Source organism: Eubalaena glacialis, chromosome 20 (genome assembly GCF_028564815.1).
Source record: "Eubalaena glacialis isolate mEubGla1 chromosome 20, mEubGla1.1.hap2.+ XY, whole genome shotgun sequence".
Lineage (NCBI taxonomy): Eukaryota > Metazoa > Chordata > Mammalia > Artiodactyla > Balaenidae > Eubalaena > Eubalaena glacialis.
Window position 1 is genome coordinate 19089772 of NC_083735.1, and position 25985 is coordinate 19115756.

Consider the following 25985-nt stretch of genomic DNA (forward strand, 5'->3'; position numbering starts at 1 on the left):
CTTGTAGAGTTTCTGCTGAGAAATCAGCTGTTAACCTTATGGGAGTTCCCTTCTATGTTATTTGTCATTTTTCCCTTGATGCTTTCAATAATTTTTGTTTCTCTTTTTTTTTGCCAATTTGATTACTATGTGTCTTGGTGTGTTTCTCCTTGGGTTTATCCTGTATGGTACTCTCTGAGCTTCCCAGACTTGGGTGGCTATTTCCTTTCCCATGTTAGGGAAGTTTTCAACTATAATCTCTTCAAATATTTTCTCGGGTCCTTTCTCTCTCTCTTCTCCTTCTGGGACCCCCATAATGCAAATGTTGTTGCGTTTAATGTTGTCCCAGAGGTCTCTTAGGCTGTCTTCATTTCTCTTCATTCTTTTTTCTTTATTCTGTTCTGCAGCAGTGAATTCCACCATTCTGTCTTCCAGGTCACTTATCCGTTCTTCTGCCTCAGTTATTCTGCTATTGATTCCTTGTAGTGTAGTTTTCATTTCAGTTATTGTATTGTTCATCTCTGTTTGTTTATTCTTTAATTCTTCTAGGTCTTTGTTAAACATTTCTTGCATCTTCTCGATATTTGCCTCCATCCTTTTTCCGAGGTCCTGGGTCGAGTCGCCAGAGGCCGGTGATGACTTTTCCTTTTGGACCAAATACTCCGGCTCTCTCTGAGTAGTCAGAGGCTTGCCCAAGGAGTATCGATCACCAAGGCATGCCTCTAAATGGTCTTAATATTGTAGATCCATACTCAAAGAGGTTAGGAATCTCAAGCTGTAAATATATCCCAATTCCACTCAATTTGTGAAATTATATAATGGTTTTAAGAAACAGTTTGACAAATAAATTATCATTCCTAACAGTTAAATGTTCAAAATATTGACTAAATTTAGGACCAAACATTCTCTACAACATCTATTAGCATTCTAAAAAGCTTGGGGTGTTTTACAATTATTTATTTCTATTTCTAGTGGTTTTTATTTTTTCCTTCTCTAATTATCAAATACCAGTTTCACAATAAATTTATTTAGCTCAGACTGACTAAATATTAGAAATTAATCAATAGTCTCATAAAACTTTGTCTTATTTTTCTGCATTGTTTGATTTTCTGATTCCTGATTCTTTTAAAATTTTATATATACTTTGTGTTAATTTTATCAGTACTGTACTCTAAGTATACTAATCTTGTTTTCTGTCCTAATTACACTGTCAGCAAAGGGAATTAGTACTAGTCGTTTTATAGCATCAGGTTAGCATTTACATATGTCAAAAACAAAAGCAAGACATTATGGATATATGACAGTGATAAAGAATGAGTGTAGATAGTTATTCAAGACAATTAAGCAGAAAGAAATAAGTGGAATTGAGAACACACCTTACCTTACAGCTTGCTGGCATCCAGTGCCAGAAGGAACACATGATCATTTGTTGTGCTTTTGCCTGGTAATAAAATTGAACATACAGATTCAAAAGGTAGGAAGACGTTACTTTGATGCTGATTTCAAAAAGAGATTTACTGTACAAGATTTTAAAATTTTCTGTAAAAATGTATCCCATCTGCAACAGCTAATAGTAAAATATTAAAACATAGTTACACACATACACACACATATATGCATTTCTGAGATTAGTTAAAGTAACTTGGAATTGTTCTTGATTCCTTCCTATCTTTCATATTCAGCATCACTTAGTTTACCAAATACATTTCCAAATATTTCTCAAGTCACCGTTCTATAACACAGTGTCATTATCTCTCAATATATCATCACCTGTATCATGTACAACAGCCTCCTAAGTATTCCCTTTCTATCTACACTTATTCCTCTCCAATTTGTTCTTCCCACTCCAACCGGAGTGAATTTTCTTAATATCCAAATCTGAAAATAACTTCCTTTATACTCACTTATTACCTATTGCCCTCGGCACAAATCTAAACTCATTAACCTAACATACGAAGTACTATCAGTATTTACTCTCTAACACTGATGGCCTCACTTCTCACAGTTTTGATTACAGGATGCAATCTAATTTACTAAACTTCCTAAAGTTCTTCATGACTACTCATATTCCTGATGTTCTCCTTGCATCTGAATCTTTGCTATTGTATCTTTTCTGCCTGTAACATCTTCAAGCCTCTGAAAATAGTCATACATCCCTCACTAAGAGTTTCCTTGCAGGGAACTACCCTTATGTTAAAAGGTTGCTTAGAGGTCCCACCTATGTGTTCTTCTAGTGTTATGTACTTATCTCTAAAACTACACTGTAGGCATATTTTGAAGATATTGCAGGTTCATTTCCAGACCACCACAATAAAGTGAATATTGCAATAAAGTAAGTCACACAATTTTTTGGTTTCCCAGTGCATACAAAAGTTATGTTTACATTATGCTGTAGTCTATTAAGTATGAATAGCATTATGTCTAAAAAAAATGTACATACTTTAATTAAAAAATAATGCTGTTGGAAAAATGGTGCTGATAGAGTCACTTGATGCAAGGTTGGTACAAACCTTCAATTTGTAAAAAAAAAACACAGTCACTGTGAAATGAAGCACAATAAAATGAGGAATGCCTGGAATTGTGTTTAATTGCAACTGCCACATTCATGCCTATCCCCTCTTCTACACTACAAGCTCCAGGTGAAACACTGAGTATTTTCACTGATGTTTAGTGGATCTGGGAAGGTCTTAGACCCAGAGTCAGATTGTGTAAGTTCATAGCATGGCTCTAACTCTTGAAAGTTTTAGGTGTTGCATGATCTTGAGCAAGTTACTTACTCTCCTTATGACTTAATATTATAATCATCTGTTGAATGGAAATAATAATAGTGTTTACTTCTTAATGGTCCTGGAAAGTTTAAATAAATTGACACAGATTGCTTATAACAGTGCTTGTAGCATGTAGGAAGTTCAAGTGCTTATGAATACTACATGTTTTATTATATTCCCAGTGCCTAGAATAGATTATACAGCAATATGTAATAAATGATAGTGGAATGAGCAATTATTCTCATCATGAAGTATTTTGATTTGGTATATATTTTAAGTCCTGGAGAGGATAAATAGATGAATTAATACGCCCTTAGACAGTCCCTTTGGAATAGTGTCATTCCACTTTTTTTAAAGGGCTGTAGAGCAGAAAATTAAAAATTTGTATAAATGCTAAAAACTAAGTTATAAGAAGTCTATTTAATACACACTTTTCAACAAAATCACAAATATATACATTATAATACTTACGGTATATTTTCCCCAATAAACTGATAATTACACAATAAGATACAGTAGGTTTGATTTAGTAATACAACATACGTCCTTTATTTCCATTGCACTAAGAAGGGTGAACAGGCATACTAAACTTTGTTCTAGAAGATTTTAGAAATTCAGTAGAGCAAATATTTATGCAGTTAGCACTTAAAAGTACTGTTTTAACTTAAAGGGCTTTTCATAAAATTTGGGAACTTTTCAGCCATTATTCTTGCAAATATTGTTTTCTGCCCCCTTCTCTTTTCCCTTTTCTTCTGGGACTCTCATTATGCAGATTTTAGTATGCTTGGTGCTGTTTCACACATTTCTAAGGTTCTCTTCTTTTTTTTTTTTTAATTTATTTATTTAATTATTTTTTTATTTTGGCTGCGTTTGGGTCTCCTTCACTGCATGCTGGCTCCCTCTAGCTGTGGCGAGCGGGAGCCACTCTTTGCTGCGGTGTGCAGGCCTCCCACTGCGGTGGCTTCTCCTGTTGCAGAGCATGGGCTCCAGGCGCGCAGGCCTCAGTAGCTGTCACCCCCGGGCTCAGTAGTTGTGGCTCACGGGCTCTAGAGCGCAAGCTCATTAGCTGTGGCACACAGACTTAGTTGCTCCGTGGCATGTGGGATCCTCCTGGACCAGGAATCGAACCCGTGTCCCCTGCATCAGCAGGCGGATTCCTAACCACTGCACCACCAGGGAAGTCCTCTCTTCATTTTTAATCATTCTTTTTTATATCTGTATTTCAGACAAGGTGTACTCAATTGACTTATCTTCAAGTTCACAAGTTTTTTCTTCTGCCTACTTAAATTTGCTGTTGAGTCTTTCTAGTAAATTTTTAATTTCAGTTATTTTACTTCTTGACTTCAGAATTTCTATTTACTTCTTTTATAATTTCTTTTTATTGATATTTTCTATTTAGTGAGACATTATCCTCAGACTTTAATTCTTTAGACACAGGTTTTTGTTTTTTTTTTTAGTTCTTTCAACATATTTACAAGAGCAGATTTAAAGTCATCATTTATTAAGTCTAACATCTGAGCTTTCTCAGGGAGTATCTGTTGACTGCATTATTTCCTGTGTATGAGTCATACTTTCCTATTTCTTTGTATGTCTTATAATATTTAGTTGGAAACTGAACATTTTATAATATGACAATTGTGGAAACCAAATTCCCCACCTTCTCCAGGGATGTTGTTCCTGCTATTTATTGTTGTTTTTTCTCTGTTTAGTAACTGTCTTGTAATAATTCTGCAAAGTTTATATTCTCTGCCGTGTGCAGTCACTGAAGTCATGTCTTGTTTAGCCTACTGGTTAGAAAATGGTTGACTTTTCTTAAACCATTATATCCTAGAAGTAATAATACTCCCACTCATTTCAATGGGGGCTCTGTGTGTGTGTTGAAGCATGCTTTCAACATTCAAGCATTTCAAAATTGTACCTTAGCCTTCACTTCCTGCTTGCTCAGGGCTTCAAGTTCAGCCACAGGTGAGAGATTAGAGCCTTCCTAGGTCTTCTTGGGAATGCACAAAACCCTGTACATGCCTGAAGCTTTCTGGAGTCCCAATAATACACTGGAATTTTACAACGCCAACTATGAGATCTTATTCTCCAGATCTTCCTTTTTTAGGCCAGCCTATTTTTTTCCCCAACTGTTATCACTGACTCAGGCAGTCGAGGTGTTAAGCAATTGTTTTCAATAAATGTGCTAGAGTTAAGGCTTATCCCACTGAATACACTCTGACTCAGGTCAAATAGTGAGAAGCCCTGCTAATGGAGCTTTTGCAGGAATCTACCAAACAGATCAAATATGTGAGAATGGGCTTTCTAAAGAGTTTCAAACTCAGTTTATCACCTCTAGGCAGCTTGTTTTCATTGTTACCATGGCTGCAAGGCTGCTGGTTTTCAAGGTTATTGTGGAGCTGGGCAGAGAGGGATGGGGATAATGCAAGTCCCAAGACATAAGGCTTTTGCTGTTTACTGAGATTTAGCTAGTTTTCTTGAATAAATACTCCTTGGATTGTTGGAAGCCTTTGGTTAAGTTTTGGAGTTTTGAAAAAGTTAATTTTGACAATTTTTATCAGTGTTCTTATTTCTTCTATGGAAGAGCAGATTTCGGAGGTTCTTACTCTGCCACACTGAAAATCGTCTTCCTCTAATAGTGGAAGTTTTAATAATAATAATAAGTTTTTTAATAACTTTTAAAAAACTTTCCCACTGGGACATGGCACAGGTGTTGAACCTATGAACTCTTGGAAGCAAGTATTTGCTCACTTACTGAAGGCTATCTTCTCTACTCCTTGATAATCCTTTTGAACTCTGTCCTCAAAGAGCTCAACTACTATCTGAAGTGCTTAGGGCCTGTGTAGATATTTTAACTTTTGAGTTTTTTTTTTTTTTTTCTTTTCACCTAAGATGCCGGTGGGATCATATTTGCTCTTGGGTAGCCTTGTTTAACTTCATCTGGAGTCATATAGTAGTGCTGGTATAGTAGAGCTTTTGAAAATCTGGGTCAATCTCTTTGTGCTCTTCTAACAAAATCATTTTTTTCTAAATTCTTGTATGGTTACAAGGATTTAAAAGATATTATATATTGCATAGCAATATACCCATTCTTGGTGTAAGTCTGTTAAATACATTTAGGAAGGCTGATGGGTTCCCCTGGATTTCCTTTCTACTGTTTTCTATTGAAATCTCACAATTGTGAGCTCCAGTAACTACAATGTTATCACCATAGCTATATGATGAATGTGCAGCAGATCTTTTCAGTAGAACTGACTCCTTCAGAGCAATAATTATCATTGGGATGCATCCACATGACAATAATTTGTATTTAAAAATGGAAAAGTATAATTGAGTAGTACAGTGATTGTTTAAAGCAGAGTAAATATCATGATGAAACAGATGAATAATACCAAGTGAATAAAGCATCAACTCTTAATTGACTTCATAATCCAATTTGGCTTATCTTTTCTTGTAGAGTGAACTCATGGGGAGAAATACACATTTGTTTTAATATGCCATCTTTTTGCATGTTCAGTTAAAACGCAAAAAGAAGCTGGATCAACTCATATGTTTGTGGGCAGTCCTCAGAGTTTCCATAACTGACTGAAACTCTTCTGATAAACGTTTCTGCATCAAGGCTGAGTCACTCACTCAACTCTATTTCTCAGTTACTTTCTTGGCAAGACAAATATGTTTTTGCATGCAAAAACTAGTGTTGTATTTAATTATCTCTGCAGATACAATACATCAATACAATTTTAATTAAGAAGTTCTTCATGTATCTGGGAAGTAATCTGTTCAGATGACTTTTGGAACTTTTAGGTAACGAAGACACCTGCAGGCAATGTTTTAATGTTTTTTTCCCCCCTTCTTTATTTTTTTCTATTTAGTGAAACAGAACACAATATTCTTTTGATGATGCACATTGGTTCTATTTAGCTATGAAAAAATATATACATATATAAAATATACATATAAATCATATATCCCTACATGTCCATAACAGTGTTGTCCATATGTAAGAACTCCTCTTTTGTTTTTAAAATAAAACAATAAATTCCAATTTAAAAAAATTCAATATTAGATTTATTACAATTCACCTAAATTCTATATTACTCTTTTTCTGTAATGTGTGTGCAAATCTATGAGTATTTTAGGCATTATTTGGAATTGTGGAACATGGTAATATTGACTGGAAAATAACTCAGAATCATGATTTTGTCATTTTAGGATAATATTATAAGAAACTGAGCTAACTCCTGACGTATTCATAACATCAAGAGAAATAATATGTCAAAATACTTCAGTAACTATTAAACACAATTCAACTATAAGGTAAAATGACTAACTTTAATACTAAACTCAGTATGCTTACTGGAACCTGTAGGTTTAATGCAAAAACTGGTATAATCTTGAGCAGGTAGCTGTAATAAGAAGAGGTAAGAGGTTTTAGAAAATAAAATAAGGTCTAAGCTTTGAATTTATTTCTAAGATAAACTGAAAGAGGATAAGTTACTTCATTGTGCTAAGAATAGGTTAAGTTCTCAGTATATCACTTCTTAAAAAAATGAATTGCTCAATACCATCATTAAAGTAATGAGATTTTCATTAAAAAGTACATTTGTCAATATCTTTGTTAAAATACATATTAATTGCATATATTTTTGGCTGTTCATTTTCAAAGATAATTATTGCTAATATCACTGCTTTTAGGGAGAAAATGAGAATCTGTTTTGGTCCTTTAAAATACCCTAGAAAAAAATAAAAGCTTTTATAAGTATCAGTAGAGCATGAAAGTTAAACCAATGTCAAAGAAATGATCACTTCAGTAATAAATGAAGTGAAAATTTAAGCTCATTTATTTCACAAGATGATCAATATCTTTCTTATAATCTATCATATCTTTACTACTAATGATATATCATTTTTAGGAGGTCTCAGCTAAACACATATTTCTGCTTTTTTCTTAGATTTTGTTTGTTTTCCAAAAAGCTGCAACTAACCTAATCTTTTTTGCCTATTCTGATCTCATCTTTCAAAATACAAATGAAAACTACTTATATCATTCCCCATCAAAAAAAGCTCCTGCTTTTACTTCCCATAAAATATAGAGAATTTGGAAACTGTTACTTGGAAGAACGGATTAGAAAACTTAAGTATATGCTGTCTGATTGCTACTTCCTTCTTGATCTTCCAGTGTGATTTCGATTAAATTTACCAAACATACTTGGAAGGTGAGAAAGAATAGAAAGCAAATGGTTGTCCTATGTGCCAGAATTCTGTATTCTGGTCCAAGCCTGGTTGACTAAACCCAAACCAACTATGTCACCAACACAGCTTTGCCTTGGCTGGGTACCAAGCATGCCCACAGCCTCTATTATAGTGTGAATATAGGTATTTGTATGGGGGTTGGGGTGGGGATGGGGCTTGGAATAGGAAGCAACCTTTGTCTTAACTGAATTTAATATCTTAGTTTTGGAGAAAGTGCAAACACATTTTACCATGTAAAAACATTGCTAGGGCCACTCCAAGACTTAAAAAGGCCTGTCCAAGTGAAACCTAAGGTAACTTCAGGGTAAATCTTCCTTTGTAAACTACAGAATTAAAAACTGTGAGTTGCTTCCTGTTGAAGTCCCCAGTGCCAGCCTGGTAACAATCAGAATTTCTCTTACTACCCCTGTAGCTAGAGTTCAAGATCATTCAAGAATCTGTTTGTAATGACTTCAATCTACTTGTTATTAATATTAGTGTACTAATACTAATAAGATTAGTGCTGTTAATATTATCAGTATAATAAGAATACTAAAATAATATATTAGCAGTAATAATGTTAGTATTGTTACTGCTACTCTCACTTAAGCATTCCTTGTTAAGGAATAGTTCGGGAGTAAACCGATGCTTGGTTTATGCAAGTGTTTTCACCTGTGAAACAGGCTTAATAGGCATTTTCTTTTACAAGTCTTAAATATCCTGGGTGTAGGAATTCAGAGAGTTGTTTTTTAAGTCTTCATTCTCAATACCATACGAGCCACAATTTCAGATCTAAAAAGTCATGTGACAATGTGTTTAGATGGGTAAGTTCATATGTACTGCAGACTGAATTTCCTTATAGTAAGTAAAAGTGAAATGGTTGTATGGAAACCATTAGAGCATACTAGAAAAATTACAGGCTTTGGGACCAGGGAAACATCAATTCAAATTCTGCTTTGAATTTGAAATTTTCCATATACTAGCTACTTAGCCTTGTCACCTTTGGCAAAATGAAGAAAATAATGCCAACTTATAGCTTTATTGAGAGGGTTAAAAAAAGTAATTCGTGTAGAGCACCTAGATCAATGCCACAGAACAGATGGAAAATAAATATTATATAACTTCCCTTTGCTTTCTTCACATTAGCAGATAAACTATTAAACATTCTTTTTCTAATCCAGAGATAATTTAAATGTATGGTGCATGAAGATTTTAATACACTCAGCCTTTAATGACTTCTTATTCTTTCATTAAATTGAAAATAGCAATCATATAAAACACTATGCTATTTTAAAGTAAAGCAAAGAAAATTGCAGATATAAAAAAAGAAACATTCTTCTGATGTACTGTGAATTAAGTTTTACGCAGGCAGCATTGAGTTTGGAGTCAGAAAACAACATTTTTGAAAAACTCAAAGCTCATCCATTGGGAAAAAAAAATCAATGATAAGTTGTAGACATAGCTACTTCAGTTATCGTTCATGTTAGATAGGAAACCATGTGGAAGAAGTGGGGGTAAACACTACATCAGTAACTCAGATCTTAGAATCAAAATGTGGTGATGGAAATGGCACCTGTGACAGTTAATGAAACACTAGGACACCTTTATTGTGGAAACACTCTAGAAAAGACATGGAATTGAATATCACACTTGTGCCATCAAAATGTAATTTTCAAGGTAGTCAGCAAATCACATACCTGAATTTTGTTCTCAAATTTGGGGCATGAGAGCACTAATCAGAACACAAGATTCTCAGAAACAATTTTGCACAGTCTTGATGAGCATATAGACCACTGTCCTGAAAATAGGAGGTCCTGCCTGAATAATCTCAGTTGAATATATAGGCACATTCTTTAATCTCAACAACTAATACTGGCATAATAGGGTTGATACAGTTGATTTAAGACATATCCGCAAGATACCATGTATAAGTAACACTGCAGAAATACAAAGGATCATGGGAGATTACTACAAGCAACTATATGCCAGTAAAATGGACAACCTGGAAGAAATGAACAAATTCTTAGAAAAACACAACCTTCCCAGATTGAACCAGGAAGAAATAGGAAATATAAACAGACCAATCACAAGCACTGAAATTGAAACTGTGATTAAAAATCTTGCAACAAACAAAAGCCCAGGACCAGATGGCTTCACAGGCAAATTCTATCAAACATTGAGAGAAGAGCTAACACCTATCCTTCTCAAACTCTTCTAAAATATAGCAGAGGGAGGAACACTCCCAAACTCATTCTACGAGGCCCCAATCACCCTGATACCAAAACCAGACAAACATGTCACAAAAAAGAAAACTACAGGCCAATATCACTGATGAACATAGATGCAAAAATCCTCAACAAAATACTAGCAAACAGAATCCAACAGCACATTAAAAGGATCATACACCATGATCAAGTGGGGTTTAATCCAGGAATGCAAGGATTCTTCAATATACACAAATCAATCAATGTGATACACCATGTTAACAAACTGAAGAATAAAAACCATATGATAATAGATGCAGAAAAAGCTCTGACAAAATTCAACACCCATTTATGATAAAAACCCTCCAGAAAGTAGGCATAGAGGGAACTTTCCTCAACATAATAAAGGTCATATATGACAAACCGACAGCCAACATCGTTCTCAATCGTGAAAAACTGAAACCATTTCCACTAAGATCAGGAACAAGACAAGGTTGCCCACTCTCACCACTATTATTCAACATAGTTTTGGAAGTTTTAGCGACAGCAATCAGAGAAGAAAAAGAAATAAAAGGAATCCAAATCAGAAAAGAAGAAGTAAAACTGTCACTGTTTGCAGATGACATGACACTATACATAGAGAATCCTAAAGATGCCACCAGAAAACTACTAGAGCTAATCAATGAATTTGGTGAAGTAGCAGGATACAAAATTAATGCACAGAAATCTCTTGCATTCCTATAAACTAATGATGAAAAATCTGAAAGAGAAATTAAGAAAACACTCCCATTTACCACTGAAACAAAGAGAATAAAATAGCTAGGAATAAAACTACTTAAGGAGACAAAAGACCTATATGCAGACAACTGTAGTACACCGATGAAAGAAATAAAAGATGATACAAACAGATGGAGAGATAGACTATGTTCTTGGATTGGAAGAATCAACATTGTGAAAATGACTCTACTACCCAAAGCAATCTACAGATTCAATGCAATGCCTATCAAACTACCAATGGCATTTTTACAGAACTAGAACAAAAAACTTCACAATTTGTATGGAAACACAAAAGACCCCAAATAGCCAAAGCAATCTTGAGAAAGAAAAACGGAGCTGGAGGAATCAGGCTATACTGGACTTCAGACTTCAGACTATACTACAGACTTCAGACTTCAGACTATACTACAAAGCTATAGTAATCAAGACAGTATGGTACTGGAACTAAAACAGAAATATAGATCAATGGAACAGGATAGAAAGCCCAGAGATAAACCCACGCACATATGGTCACCTTATCTTTGATAAAGCAGGCAAGAATATACAGTGGAGAAAAGACAGCCTCTTCAATAAGTGGTGCTGGGAAAACTGGACAGCTACATGTAAAAGAATGAAATTAGAACAATCCCTAACACCATACACAAAAATAAACTCAAAATGGATTAGAGACCTAAATGTAAGACAGGACACTGTAAAACTCTTAGAGGAAAACAGGCAGAACACTCTCTGACATCAATCACAGCAAGATCCTTTTTGACCCACCTCCTAGAGAAATGGAAATAAAAACAAAAATAAACAAATGGGACCTAATGAAACTTCAAAGCTTTTGCACAGCAAAGGAAACCATAAACAAGACGAAAAGACAACCCTCAGAATGATAGAAAATATTTGCAAATGAAGAAACTAACAATGGCTTAATCTCCAAAATATACAAGCAGCTCATGCAGCTCAATATCAAATCAACGAACAACCCAATCCAAAAATGGGCAGAAGACCTAAATAGACATTTCACCAGAGAAGATATACAGATTACCAGGAAACACATGAAAGGATGTTCAACATCATTAATCATTAGAGAAATGCAAATCTAAACTACAATGAGGTATCACCTCACACCAGTCAGAATGGCCATCATCAAAAAGTCTAGAAACAATAAATGCTGGAGAGGGTGTGGAGAAAAGGGAACACTCTTGCACTGTTGGTGGGAATGTAAATTGATACAGCCTCTATGGAGAACAGTATGGAGGTTCCTTAAAAAACTAAAAATAGAACTACCATATGACCCAGCAATCCCACTACTGGGTATACACCCTGAGAAAACCATAATTCAAAAAGAGTCATGTACCACAATGTTCATTGCAGCACTATTTACAATAGCCAGGACATGGAAGCAACCTAAGTGTCCATCAACAGATGAATGGATAAAGAAGATGTGGTACATATATACAGTGGAATATTACTCAGCCATAAAAAGAAACGAAATTGAGTTATTTGTAGTGAGGTGGATGGACCTAGAGTCAGTCATACAGAGTGAAGTAAGTCAGGAAGAGAAAAACAAATACTGTATGCTAACCCATATATATGGAATCTAAAAAAAAAAGAAAAAATGGTTCTGAAGAACCTAGGGGCAGGACAGGAATAAAGACGCAGACATAGAGAATGGACTTGAGGACACGGGGAGGGGGAAGGGCAAGCTGGGAAGAAGTGAGAGAGTGGCATCGACATATATACACTACCAAATGTAAAATAGATAGCTAGTGGGAAGCAGCCACATAGCACAGGGAGATCAGCTCGGTGCTTCGTGACCACCTAGAGGGCTGAGATAGAGAGGGTGGGAGGGAGATGCAAGAGGGAGGGGATTTGGGGATATATGTATACATACAGCTGATTCACTTTGTTATACAGCAGAAACTAACACAACATTGTAAAGCAAATATACTCCAAGAAAGATGTTGAAAAAAAAAAAAAAAGATACCACGTATAACATAGTTTTTACCAAAAAGTATTGACAGAAGCATTTGATATTTCACAAGCTTTCTTATTTGTCTCTGTACAGATCAGAAAGAATGACAAGTCCATTTAGGATATTAACTGGAGCCACTGCAGAATTTAAAATTTCATTGTTTTATTTTAACCAAAAAAATGTTTTCTGCCTAAAGATTATCACTTTCTTAGATGCCTTAACTTTTCCCTTGTTTCAGTCATCAACAGTGGGAATTGACTTCTTTTTTAAAAAATTAACATTTTTTCACAAATGTTAAAGCACATGGAACAAAGAGTAAATGCATAGTCAAACTGTGATGCAAATAGTAGGTGATTTGGGGGTTAACTTTGTAGCCAAGGGCTGATATACTGCATGAGATTTAAATATGAACTTTATCCCAGTTCTCAAGGAGGTAGAATCATAAATGATACACTTAGATTTGCTTTTGGTTTAATGACAATGCATTAATTAAATTCAATGAAATAATCATCAGCACATTTGCAAATTTAGAATCGAAGCATTTTTATCTGTGCTTGTCTAAATTCCCTAAGATACCAGTAAACCATAAGCAGTTTTTACACTTTGTTTTTCATATATATTTTTTTATTTTGTAATTATTTTTTTCTCAAATTGTTTATGTCATGCCCAGTTTTAAATAGATAGCTCTACAGAATATAGGGAGATATGATTTAACCCACAATATCCCACCAGTGTGTTAGTTCCTCTACTTCAAACATGATTCTGAGCTGGTCATGCCCTTTAAAGGTAAGCCTTTCTGCCAAGGCACTGTTGCCTCATTTCAGTGTCGTCTTGATTACTGGATGTATTGGGTATGTTCCTGCTGTCTCACTACTTGCCTCAATTTTATCCATTGCTTTAGTTAAACTGATTTCACCATACCTTGCTCCTAATAACTGGTTTATTTTTGTCTTAGAGTTGATTTTTTTTTCTTTAACATTTGTATGTTTATTTCTCTTCCATTAGCCTCTATCCATCCTCACTAGTATTTCCTGGGGTTTCCTGGGTCTTCTTCTCATTGTTTTGAATGATAATGAATTACAAAATTGTTTACAATTGACTAGAAAGTAATTTCTCCATTTCGTTTATACTCTTTATGACAGTATGATGCCAATTAAAACAATCGGGATATAATTTGCAGTTGGCCTTGTTGCCAGAATATTAAAATTATAAAATACTGATAATTCTATATATAGCTGTGAAGATTTCTATAGCTGACTATATGGCATAATTTCTTTTTATAGATTATAAAAATTATAGGGTATCTCTAGGGGGTACAATTAATTTCTTTCCATCTCTTCTTTACCGTGGCAACATGCTCTCTTTTCTAAGTTGAAATGTATCAAAGGCCACCAGAGAATTTTCATATTCTCTGCCAGCTAACACAACGGGAACATAGATTCATATTTACACAGGGGAATTGGGGGCGAGGGGTGACAGGTGTTGTTTTCACCAGAGACGGGTTGCTGCTGCAACTGCTCATGATTGTTAAAATTACTCCAACTGTGTAGAGCTTGACAATTCAGAGTCTTCTAATATATGCATAATTTGAATTGCATCAGGATTTACCAGCCAGTGAGTATAAATGATATACTATTAACAATTACATTCTCAATTTTACTGACTTACACCTATACTAAGTGAAAATTTGACCATTCAACCTGTAGTCTTCAAGTGATTCTGAGCATCTCCAAGGTGTACCCCAGTGACATGTGTGTGACCCAATTGAAGAACTCTTGGAAAATACATGAGAATACAGTGTTAAACTATAGATTAATACAAAGTATTTCTAAAAAGACCTATATTAATTTAAATAGGAAAATAGAATGTTTTAAATTAAAATAATGTGTAGATTTAAATTTTTAAAAGTGCCTAGAAATTAGGAAAAATAAAAATGGTGCTATATACCTAATATCTTAGAGGAATAATACTAAAATACTCAAAAGTATTTTCTTTGGAATCAGATATTCTCCTTAGTCACTGATTCAATGAACTCAAGATTTCTTATAGCATTTCTTGTGGGATGAGGTTACTTACTTTCCTTATATTTGCTTTTGTTTTCTTATTTGCTGATTAATGTGTGTGTGTGTGTGTGTGTGTGTGTGTGTGTGTGAGAGAGAGAGAGAGAGAGAGAGAGAGAAGGAATGTTTTGTTTGAAAGTTTCAAATTCAAGGGACTTTTTTTTCTGTTTTCATTTAATTGGCTCTCCTGCTGCTGGTAACTCTTTGGTGCTTAAAAAAAATGGACTCACCTTTCTGCGCTACCCAGAGAGGGGTCTCTACAGGCAGTGCCTTGGTTTCGTGTGATAACTTAAAGGGAAACTTTCATAATATCTGGAGCCCGTGATGTCCTGCAAATGAAGGAGGAGAATGTCCTTAAATTCCTTGCAGTGGGGATTTACTTAGGTGGCACCAACCGTGACTTCCAAATGGAACAGTACATCCACAAAGGGAAACGTGATGGCATTTACGTAATAAATCTGAGGAGAACCTGGAGAAACTCCTGCTGCCAGCTCGTGCCGTGGTTGCCACTGAAGACCCAGCTGATGTCACGGCCATGTCTTTCAGGAATACTGGTCAGTGAGCTGTGCTGAAGTTTGCCGCTGCCACGGGGGCTGCTCCTATTGCTGGCCGCTTCTTTCCCGGAACCTTCAGTAACCAGATCCAGGCAGCTTTCCGAGAACCGAGACTTCTGGTGGTTACTGATCCCGGAGCTGAGAACCAGCCTCTCACAGAGGCGTCTTGTCACCATTCTGTGTAATAAAGACTCTCCTCTGTGGTCACTGCCACCAGTGCAACAGAAAAGGAGCCCACCCAGTTGGTCCCATGTTGTGATGCTGGCCTGGGAGTTTCCACGCATGCGCCGTGGCACCATCTCACGTGACCCCCCCTCAGGCGGTCAGCTTGATCTCTGCTTCCGCAGAAAACCAGAAGAGATTGAAAAGGAAGAGTAGGCCGCTGCTGAAAGGCTGCGCCCAAGGAGGAATTTCAGGCTAGACGGACTGCTCCAGCTTTCAGGTTTACTGCTCTCCAGCCCAAGGTTGCAGACGGGCCTGAAGGCGTGCTGGTCCCCCCTGTGTCTGTGCAGCAATTTCCTACTGAAGCCTGGTCTGCAGCTCTGATGGGTAGGAACTTCCACTGAGGAGTCTTAAGCTGATCTTCTATAGACTCTTTAACAGAAAATGGAAATAAGGATTGACGGAAGATAAACAGTTTATTACAAAAAAAAAAAAACAACCACCATACAACCCCTCTAGCAATTATTGGTAGTCTAAATGATTTGCTACAGAAATCGTTCTTCCCAAAACTCCCCGTTTATTGGGCCACTTACTAGTGATTGCTTTTTAGTTGTTAAGTCATCCAGATTAGACAGAAATCTGACTCAACTTTTGAGTTTAGAATTTTAGAGCGTTTATGAATACTTGGAATAATCGTGTGTATTTTGCTTGCTTTGCTTGGTAGTTAGGTTTTGGCTCACCTGTCTCCCTTTCTAGAATGAAAACTGCTTTCAGTCTTTGCCTTATTCTTGAACCTAGAAGAACACCAAGTACAAAGTGCCTGGTTCAATAAGTAGGTTTTGGCTGACTGAGTTACTATTTTGATACTAGAAAATTGCTTTTGAAAATATACCTTGTTTTGAAACAAAGCTATGAGTTTATTATCTGGGCTTCAAAGTATAGAAGAGTAATAACTGCTGCCAGAAAAAAGATTCCTCAAGGAATATAGATTAAGGCAGTCCTTTCTACTTATATGTGGAAGCATAGGAAATGTTTTCAGGGTTTCAGAGACTATTTGACAAACTCTGTGAATAGTCTTAATTAAGCAAACCTAGGAACTCCTGTAGCCTTGTTTGCTCATCTATAAAATTAAGGGATTGAATTAGATGATTTCCTGCTCTAAAATTCTATGCTTATAGGACCAACGGCTCAATAATCTAAGCCTGGAATCACGTATCTCTGTCATAGTTCAAATTTTTAATTTAGGTCTATGACTTAGGGCCCACTTTACATTTTGGGTCTTTCATTCCCTCATGAAAAGGTCAGAGGGCTTAAATAGATTATTTCACCTATCTATGAAGTTCCCTAACATTTATACTACTTGAATTATAGTAATATTTATAGCTATGGAATTGTATTAGTTGCACTGTCTTGTGGTGTTTCAGTTCTTGTGTGAAAAAGTTAGGGAGTTAAAGAAACATTTCTGCAATGCACAGGGTTCTAATCCAATAGATATTTCGGTTTATGACAGGGTGGTGAGAGATCAATTATAATTCAGAAACCCTAAGATGTTGGAAACCAAAGATCAGTACCCTTGAACCTGGGATTCTTGTGTCTCCTGTTCTAGATATTCTGGTTTTCTCATTTTGAGACCATTAACAAGAGCACTTGTATTGATTTTTGTTATATAAATTGCAGGGGTTAAGACTTGAGAAGTTTTGCTCTGAAAGCCAGGAATTTAATCCATTGTAAAACCTAATTGATGAACTATTTAGAAAAGAAGGTTGTAGACACTGGGTCTAATTTATTATAAACCATAGGTCATTCATTTAATCTTGATTAAGTTATAGTAGAAGCCAAACTCACAAATTTTTATTAGAGAACTTTTGGGATTATGAGAAGCTGAGTCACAAATACTTTTGAAAATGCAAAGGTCTAGGTTATCATTGTTTAGACACACAAAAAAAGTTAGCAGGTATTTACTTCCCAGTTACAACAAATTCCTTCCCCTTAGTACTTAAAAAAATTTATACTTAAATCTTATTCTAAAATTGAGTTTCTGGTTATGTCTGTTCACCAAAATGGACAATGGGCCTTTGTTTAATATTCAAAGGTTTGTTTAGTAATGACTGTGGAATTATAAACTTGAGGATGTAAAAGTTTATCATTAGAGACAACATTTTTTGGAATGATTCTTATAGAAAATAGTTTACATACATTTTAATACCTGCCATCAAGGTTGTTTAATCACAAAAATTTGAGATAACCCACTAATTATCATTTTGCTATCCTAGCTCTAATAATCTAGTATAGGCCTGTGCAGAGTTCTTAAAATCAGAAATATAAATAAAGGCTCTCTGTTTAAAAAAAAAAAAAAAAGTAGAAGAAAAGTAGCTCTAGATTAAATTTAAAATACAATGCAGAATTTTGATTATCTGTAGCACTCAATTTTAAGAAACAGATTTTTGCATCAAAACAGAAAGTACAATGAATGTGGAAACAAAAATTTGAAAGAAAAAGTTGAAAATTTAAAAAAAAAAGAAATTTTAATCTAAATACAGGGTTAAGACATTTTTGTATTGGTTACAGTCTACATAGTATTTTTGTCAGAGTTGGAATCATAGTATTTACTTGTGTTTCTTTAGAAATATTTCAAAATTTATTAGAATTAAACATTCATATTATTACATCTCATTTTACCAGTGTGAAACAATATTTTCATACCTTGCAACATTATAAGTAATTGCTTATTTTTTTTAATTAAAAAAATATTTATTTTTATTTTTGGCTGCGTTGGATCTTCATTTTTGCGCACGGGCTTTCTCCAGGTGCGGAGAGAGGGCTTCTCATTGAGGTGGCTTCTCTTGTTGCGGAGCACGGGCTCTAGGCGCGGGCTTTCGTAGTTGCAGCACGTGGGCTCAGTAGTTGTGGCATGTGGGCTCTAGGGTGCATGGGCTTCAGTAGTTGTGGCGCGCAGGCTCAGTAGTTGTGGTGCACGGGCTTAGTTGCTCCATGGCATATGGGATCTTCCCGGACCAGGGATCGAACCTGTGTCTTAACCACTGCACCACAAGGGAAGTCCACTTATTTTTTAATGGATGTCTGTCTATAGCATAATGCCAGAATACTAGGATAATCAATACATTGATCAAAATACTGAAATCCACATATATGAGGTTTATGTAGGTCATTATTAATTGTTTAACTGATCTATCACTTAAGTTTACAAGTAGTATATTTGTAATGCTTTCCTCAGGTCAACATGTCCTTAGGATCCCCCAAAATCTTCTGTGGTACCTGTAAGGAGTAGAGGTGCTTTATGAAAAAATGTAAAAATGGAAAATCACAGCTGTGACTTGCTCTGTTGCCCTTACTGGCTACAGCTGGCTCCCTTTCCTCAGAGGGTTCCTCCAGGCTTACCTCTCACCTTCAAATTTACACTCTCTTTTTCTTTCCTTGCTCCTCCTCTTAAATCTTTTTGTCTCACTTGTGTTCTTATCTGTTTAACTCCTTTAGATTGCCTTTGGGTATTGGATTCTCTGCCTGGCTTTGATTTCTTCCTAGGATGCTGCTTCTCAGATGAATCCTTTGGTATCTGCACAAATGCTCTATGGCTGTCAAGTGACAGCTAAATTGGCCCCAGGTTCCCTGGATACTTCACCCCTGTTGGTGGCATCCACTTTTCTGGGAGGAAGCACCTAGCATTACTAAGAATTATGCTTCCTGCCAATGATAAATTTGACCTGAGTAAAGTTCAGTAGAAAGCAAGCACATAGACATTAAGCATTAGTTATAAATAAATGGTGAATTTTGTGTGTTTTTTGTCCTTAAATAGATGTAATAGGAAAAAAAGACGAAGTTGGTATTTTCATTAATAGTGATATATTAAGCCATTCTTGCTATAACTTGTATTATTATCTCCATTTCATAATCAGCTGAAACAATCAAGTTTAACTCAAAGAAGCACAACCATACAAGTGATATAATATATACAATAAGAGATAATTTTAAGAGTTTGACCTTATGCACTTGTGGGAACTGGTTAAACAGTCTTTATAAAGCTCTTGTTTTGTGTCTGGTATCAGAGTCTAAAGCCAGCAGGGCAGGCAGTCAGGAAGGGAAGGTGATGTTAAGTAGAGCAGAGGATGAACTGAAACCTCCTCTTGCTCTATCTCCAGGACCTCACCTTTCGTGATGAGAATATCTTCCAGGAGAACATGGTGTCCTTCGGCACAGGGCTAACCAAGCACTTGGCCCAATAAGGATCCTGCAGGAGCCACAGGAGCCATAGAAGCTGCAGGCCGGCTGGTGTCCCACACCACCCTGGTGAGCCAACAGGTAAGGGAGGGTGACAGTATGTGTAAACTGTATTCGTGCTGGGTATCCTGAACTGATCTTTCAAGCATAAAAAGATTGTAGCTGCTGCTTTTCTTCTGCCTACCAGCTCTTGCACAAATGATCCTTGTGGCTGCATTAACTCACGACTATACAAGGAGGTGCTGGGAAACATAACTCCAGGGTAGCTAAGTTGACAGTACAGATCCACCCAACTGCATACACAGTTGCTGTATACATCTACATGGCCAAAAACTGTGTATGAAAGTTTTCATTGTGCTCCCTATTCTCACCAATATTTGGTATTATCCAACTTTGATATTTACATTTTTGCTATTCTGTTCAGTGTAAAATGATATCTCATTTTGGTTTTAACTTGCATTTCTCTGATTAGTGATAGGTTGAACATATCTGTATATGCTTACTGACAATTTGTATTTCCTTTTTGGTGAAAATGCTTATTCATGTCTCTTGCCCCATCTTTCTATTGGGTGGTCTTCTATTTATTGATTTGATGGAGAACTTCATATTTTCTTACTATTAATTATTTGTTGATATTTAATTTGCAAGTATCTTTCCCCGATTTGTGATTTTTGTTTTCACTTTTAAAAGGTGTCCTTTAATGAACAAATTTCTTTTTTAAATTTCACAGTGGTGAATTTTTAAGCATTGTTAATATAATTATTTTTTGTATGTTTATGAAATCCTTCCCTATGCCAAGCCCATGAAAACATTCCAAAAATTTCACACATTTCTTGTATACCTTTCCATTCTACTGTGTGCTGTGAGATAGAGTTCAAGTACCGTCATCATTGTTTGTCCCACGTAGATAACCAACTGTCTCAGCATTAATTATTGAAAACTTCTTCCTTTCTCTATAATCTGTAACATGTTATATACCAAGTTTCCATACAAGTTCAGGGGTTCTATACAATTACTATAGCTATATAGTAAACCTTCATAACAATTCTTAATGGAATATGTTGGTAATTATTGACCATGGGGTCTCCCAAATAAATTTTCAAGTCATAATTTCAAATAACTAAAGAATTGTATTGGAATTTTTATTGGAATTGCATTAAAAGTGTAAGTCAATTTGGGTTGAACTAACATATTTACTACAGTTTCTTATCTTCACACATAGACTATCTCTTCAGTTATTATAATGTGTTTTAGTATCTTATGCAAAATTTCATCATTTTTAGGCAGGAAGTTCTTGTCCAACTTTCTTAGGATTGTTTCTAGGTAGCAAATAGACTATTTTTTGTTAAAGAAGACTGCATCTAATAATGAAAAATCTTTAATTTAATCTCTAATAATGAAAAATCTAATCTTTATTTTCAATTATTCTATCCTTTATTTCTTTTTCTGGCCTTCTTTTACTGGCTACGGTCTTTGGTAAAATCTTACAAATTTTTCATTTTATTGTGGTAAAAACCCATAACAAAATTACCATTTTAGCCATTTTAAGTGAACAGTAGTGTTAACTAATATATGTACATTGTTGTGCAACAGATTTCTATAAATTTTTCATCTTGAAAAACTGAAACTCTTTATCTTTTAACAGCAACTTTCCTTTTCTCCCTTCCCCCATAGCTCCTGGCAAATACCATTCTACTATCCGTTTCTAAGAGTTTGACCATTTCACATACCTCAGTATAAATGGAATCATGCAGTATTTGTTTTATTGTGGTTAGCTTATTTAACTTAGCATAATGTCCTCAAGTTTCATCCATGTTGTAGTATATGACAGATCTCCTTCTCCTTTAAGGATGAATAATACTTTATTGTACACATATACCACATTTTATTTATCCATTCATCTGTCGGCGGACCCTTGGGTTGCTTTCACCTTTTGGCTATTGTGAATAAGGCTGCAGTGAACACATATATGCAAATATCTCTCTGAGATCCTGTTTTCAATTCTTTTAGATATATACCCAAAAAAGGAATTGCTGAATCATGTAGTAATTCTATCTTTAATTTTTTGAGGAAACTCCATACTGTTTTCCATAGCAGTTGCATCATTTTACATACTCTCAACAGTGGTTCCAAGTTCTCCACTGCATTGCCAATGCTTGTTATTTTCTGTTTTTTTGACAGTGGCCATCCTAAAGGGTGTGAGGTGATATCTGATTGTGGTTTTGACTTGCATTTCCCTGGTAATTAGTGATATTGAGCATTTTTTCATGTGCTTGATGGCCATTTATATATCTTCTTTGGAGTAATGTGTGTTCAAGTTCTTTACCTATTTTTTACTTGGGTTATTTGAGTTTCTTGGTTGTTGTTGTTCAGTTATAGGAGTTCTTTATATATTCTAGATATAAAACCCCTTATCAGATATGTGGTTTGCAAATATTTTCTCCCATTCCATAGGTTGCTTTTTTTACTCTGTTGTTTCCTTTGCTGTGTACAGTTTTTAAGTTAGATGTAGTTCCATTTACCTATTTTTTGTTTGTTGCCTGTGCTTTTGGTTTTATACAAGAAATTATTGCCAAATCCAGTGTCACACAGATTTTCCTCTATATTTTCTTCTAGGAGTTTGATAGTTTCAGGTCTCATGTTTAGGTCTTTGATTCGTTTTGAGTTAATTTTTGTATATGGTATAAGATAAGAGTTCAAAATCATTCCTTTGCAAGTGTATATACAGTTTTCTCAGCACCATTTGTTGAAAAGACTATCCATTTTCTATTATGTAGACTAGACACTGTTGGCAAAGATGATTTGACCATATATGTGCAGGTTTCTTTCTAGGCTCTCTTTTCTATTCCATTCATATGTATGTCTGTTTTTATGCTAGTGCCATACTGTTTTGATTACTGTAGGTGTGCAATATGTTTTGAAATCAGGAAGTGTGACACAACCACTTTGTTATTCTTTCTGAAGATTGTTTTGGCTACTTGGGGTTCTTTTTGATTCCAGATGAATTTTAGATTTTATTTTTTCTATTTCTGCAAAAAATGTCATTGGGTTTTGATAGGTATTGCATTGAATCTGTAGATTATTTTGGATAGTATGGGTATTTTAACAGTATTAAGTCTTCCAGTCCATGAACACAAAATATCTTTCCATTTATTTGTGTCAGTGTTTCAGCATTGTTTTGTTGTTTTCGGTGTATAAGTCTTTCATTTCCTTGGTTAAGTTTATGCCTAAGTATTTTATTATTTTTGGTGCTATTGTAAAAGAAATTATTTTCTTAATTTCCTTATTAAATTGCTCATTGTTAGTTTGTGGAAATGCTACTGCTTTTTGTTCATTGAGTTTTATCAATTTTATTGCTCTTCTCACAGAATCAACTCTGACTTCAGATATTTTGTCTAATTTGGTTTTTTCCCCCTCATAATTTCTGCTCTTTTCTTTATCATTTTTTTCTTCTTTCATTTAAAAGTTTTTGTTCTTAACTTTCTGTGATTTATTTTCAAATGATCAATGTTAGCTATATTACACTGGTTTTGATACGTCATATCGTCATTACTCAGTACAAAATACTTTCTATTCTTCTTTGAAATTTTTTTTTTGACCCATGGATTATTTACACATACATCATTTATTTTCCAAGTATTTGAGCGTATTATAGGTATCTTTTTGTTATGATTTCCAGCTTATTCCTTTGTTGTCATAGAACATACTCTATGTAAATTCAACCTGTTGAAATTTTTTTGAGACTTGCTTTATGACTCAGACTATAAGGATGATTCCCAATGCACTTATACAAGTTTCTATTTGTGTGTAATATCTATGCACACTATTTAAAATTAAAGTTTTTTTTTGGCTCCTTTTGTGTCTTTTTCAACTTAATTTATCACCATTTGAAAGCCTTGATAAATTCTTTCATCACAGGAAGTCTCAATTTTCTGTTTATACATTAGTATTTCATAAAATATTCTTCATTATTTTGAAAGATCTATTAAGAAAACAAATATACAGTAACCCGTATCTCTTTATTTCCTCATGATAGTGATACAAATTAAAATCCCTATTACAAATTCATATTCAGTGCTACAATTAGAGAAAATATATAGCATATTAATTAAAATTCTGTTTTACAATGGAAACTAGATGTATTGAAGGGCCTTGACTGCAACATTTTAATTTATTTAGCTATTAAAAATCTATTGCATTTCACAATCTTGTTAACAGTTTCTGCCAAGAAGATAATTAAATGGACATGGTGTAAAAAAAGTTTTGTATGATTTCACTGAGTGATTCACCAAAATAACCCGCAAAAAAAAATGAGGTATTGTTATTTCAAATTCCTCAAGATAAAAATATAAAACAAGATTACTCCTTTAAAATTTAAGACATGCAGTCATATAAAAAAAAGTCAATGAGTTACGAAAGTGTACAATATGGTCGAAATCAATTTGTTTCATCATATATTCAGGCGAAGTTTTAGGATTACTATGTTAAGTAGGTAAATGTTAATGTAACTAACCTGCAGCTCATATAACTAACTGAATGTTATATTAACATTTACCTACTTAATATAGTAATCCTAAAAATTAGATAATGTTGTCTTCATTTTGACAATGGGAGAAATAATATTAAAATGTTTAAGTAGTTTTCCCAAGGTTATGTACTATCAAATTAGAGGTAAGAAGAATACGTTTTGAAGTTAATGGAAAAATCCCCATTTTATTTGGAGTCTGTGCTCTGCCTGAAGGGGAAGGATCTCTAATATCACATGAGTGAGTTTCTGCTAACCAGTCAGGACTCGACCTTCTATTGGTGTAGACAGAGTATGTGGAATTAATTTAACAAATAAGTTTGAAGTTCTAGCTTCTCTGTAACAGTGTGCTGTGTGTTGGAAATACGCAGTAGCTGAGAGGGACAAAAGCCTGCCTGATACTCAGAGATCTGGAGCAATCAGCACCCAATTTTGGTGTTGCCAAGAATTAGTTTTATAATGAGAAAGAAAATAACACATCTTCACATTGCATTTCCTTTTCAAGAACATCTTGGTAATTTTTCGGTCATTATAAAGATTGTAATATTCTATAATTTATTTTGATTATAAAAACAAGAGAATATGAAGATATGCCGGCCAAAGGAAAGGAATATGAACAAATAATTCATCTAATCTTAATATTTCTAGGCTCACATTTTGTCCCCCAAATTACCATAGTACTGAGTATGTGTTTTGCTGTCTGTTTTTTCTATTTTCCATTATATTTTGTATATATATAAAATTATTAAATGCTTCTTGTGGAAACATTTAAAATATCCACAAGTGTAAAGAAGAAAAGAACCATTAATTACAGTGTTACCACCCCGAGTTTAGCACTTTTAACATTTGATGTATTTTTTTCAGTAAAATACATTTATAATTATAGTATTTGAAATTTGTTGAATATAAAAATCTTTTTTTTTTTCATTTGAACTTACATCATAATCATTTGGTCACTCATTTCCTTAATTGAGGTTGGTAAAATTTACAAAGTTAAAAGCTGTTTGTCTATATATCTTGATCCATATTTCTGATTTCTTAAATGATAGATTTGTTGAACTGGAATATGTTCAGGTGAATGAATCTAAGAGTTTTCAGTGGGTAGAGTATGCACTGTCTTATGGCTTTTCAGAATATTCTTAGATTCCCAAAATCAGGGTCTTGAGAAATTTGTAGCCCTGTATTCTGCTAATATTGGGTCATAAAATCTTTTAGAAATATCAAAATATTTTAGGCAAAATGATATCTTTTTCTTATACTAAGTTTAATTTATCTGTTTGTAGTCTAAGTCTTTTCCCATATCTTAAGTAGCTATTAAAATTCTTTGCTAGGATGATTGTTTAACTGTCATTTTCAGGTCAAGGGCTTTAAAGGAAGATTCTTATTTATTTATTTAGGCTGTGTTGGGTCTTCGTTGCTGTGTGTGGGCTTTCTCTACTTGAGCCGAGCGGGGGCTACTCTTCGTTGTGGTGTGCTGGTTTCTCATTACAGTGGCTTCTCTTGTTGCGTAGCATAGGCTCTAGGG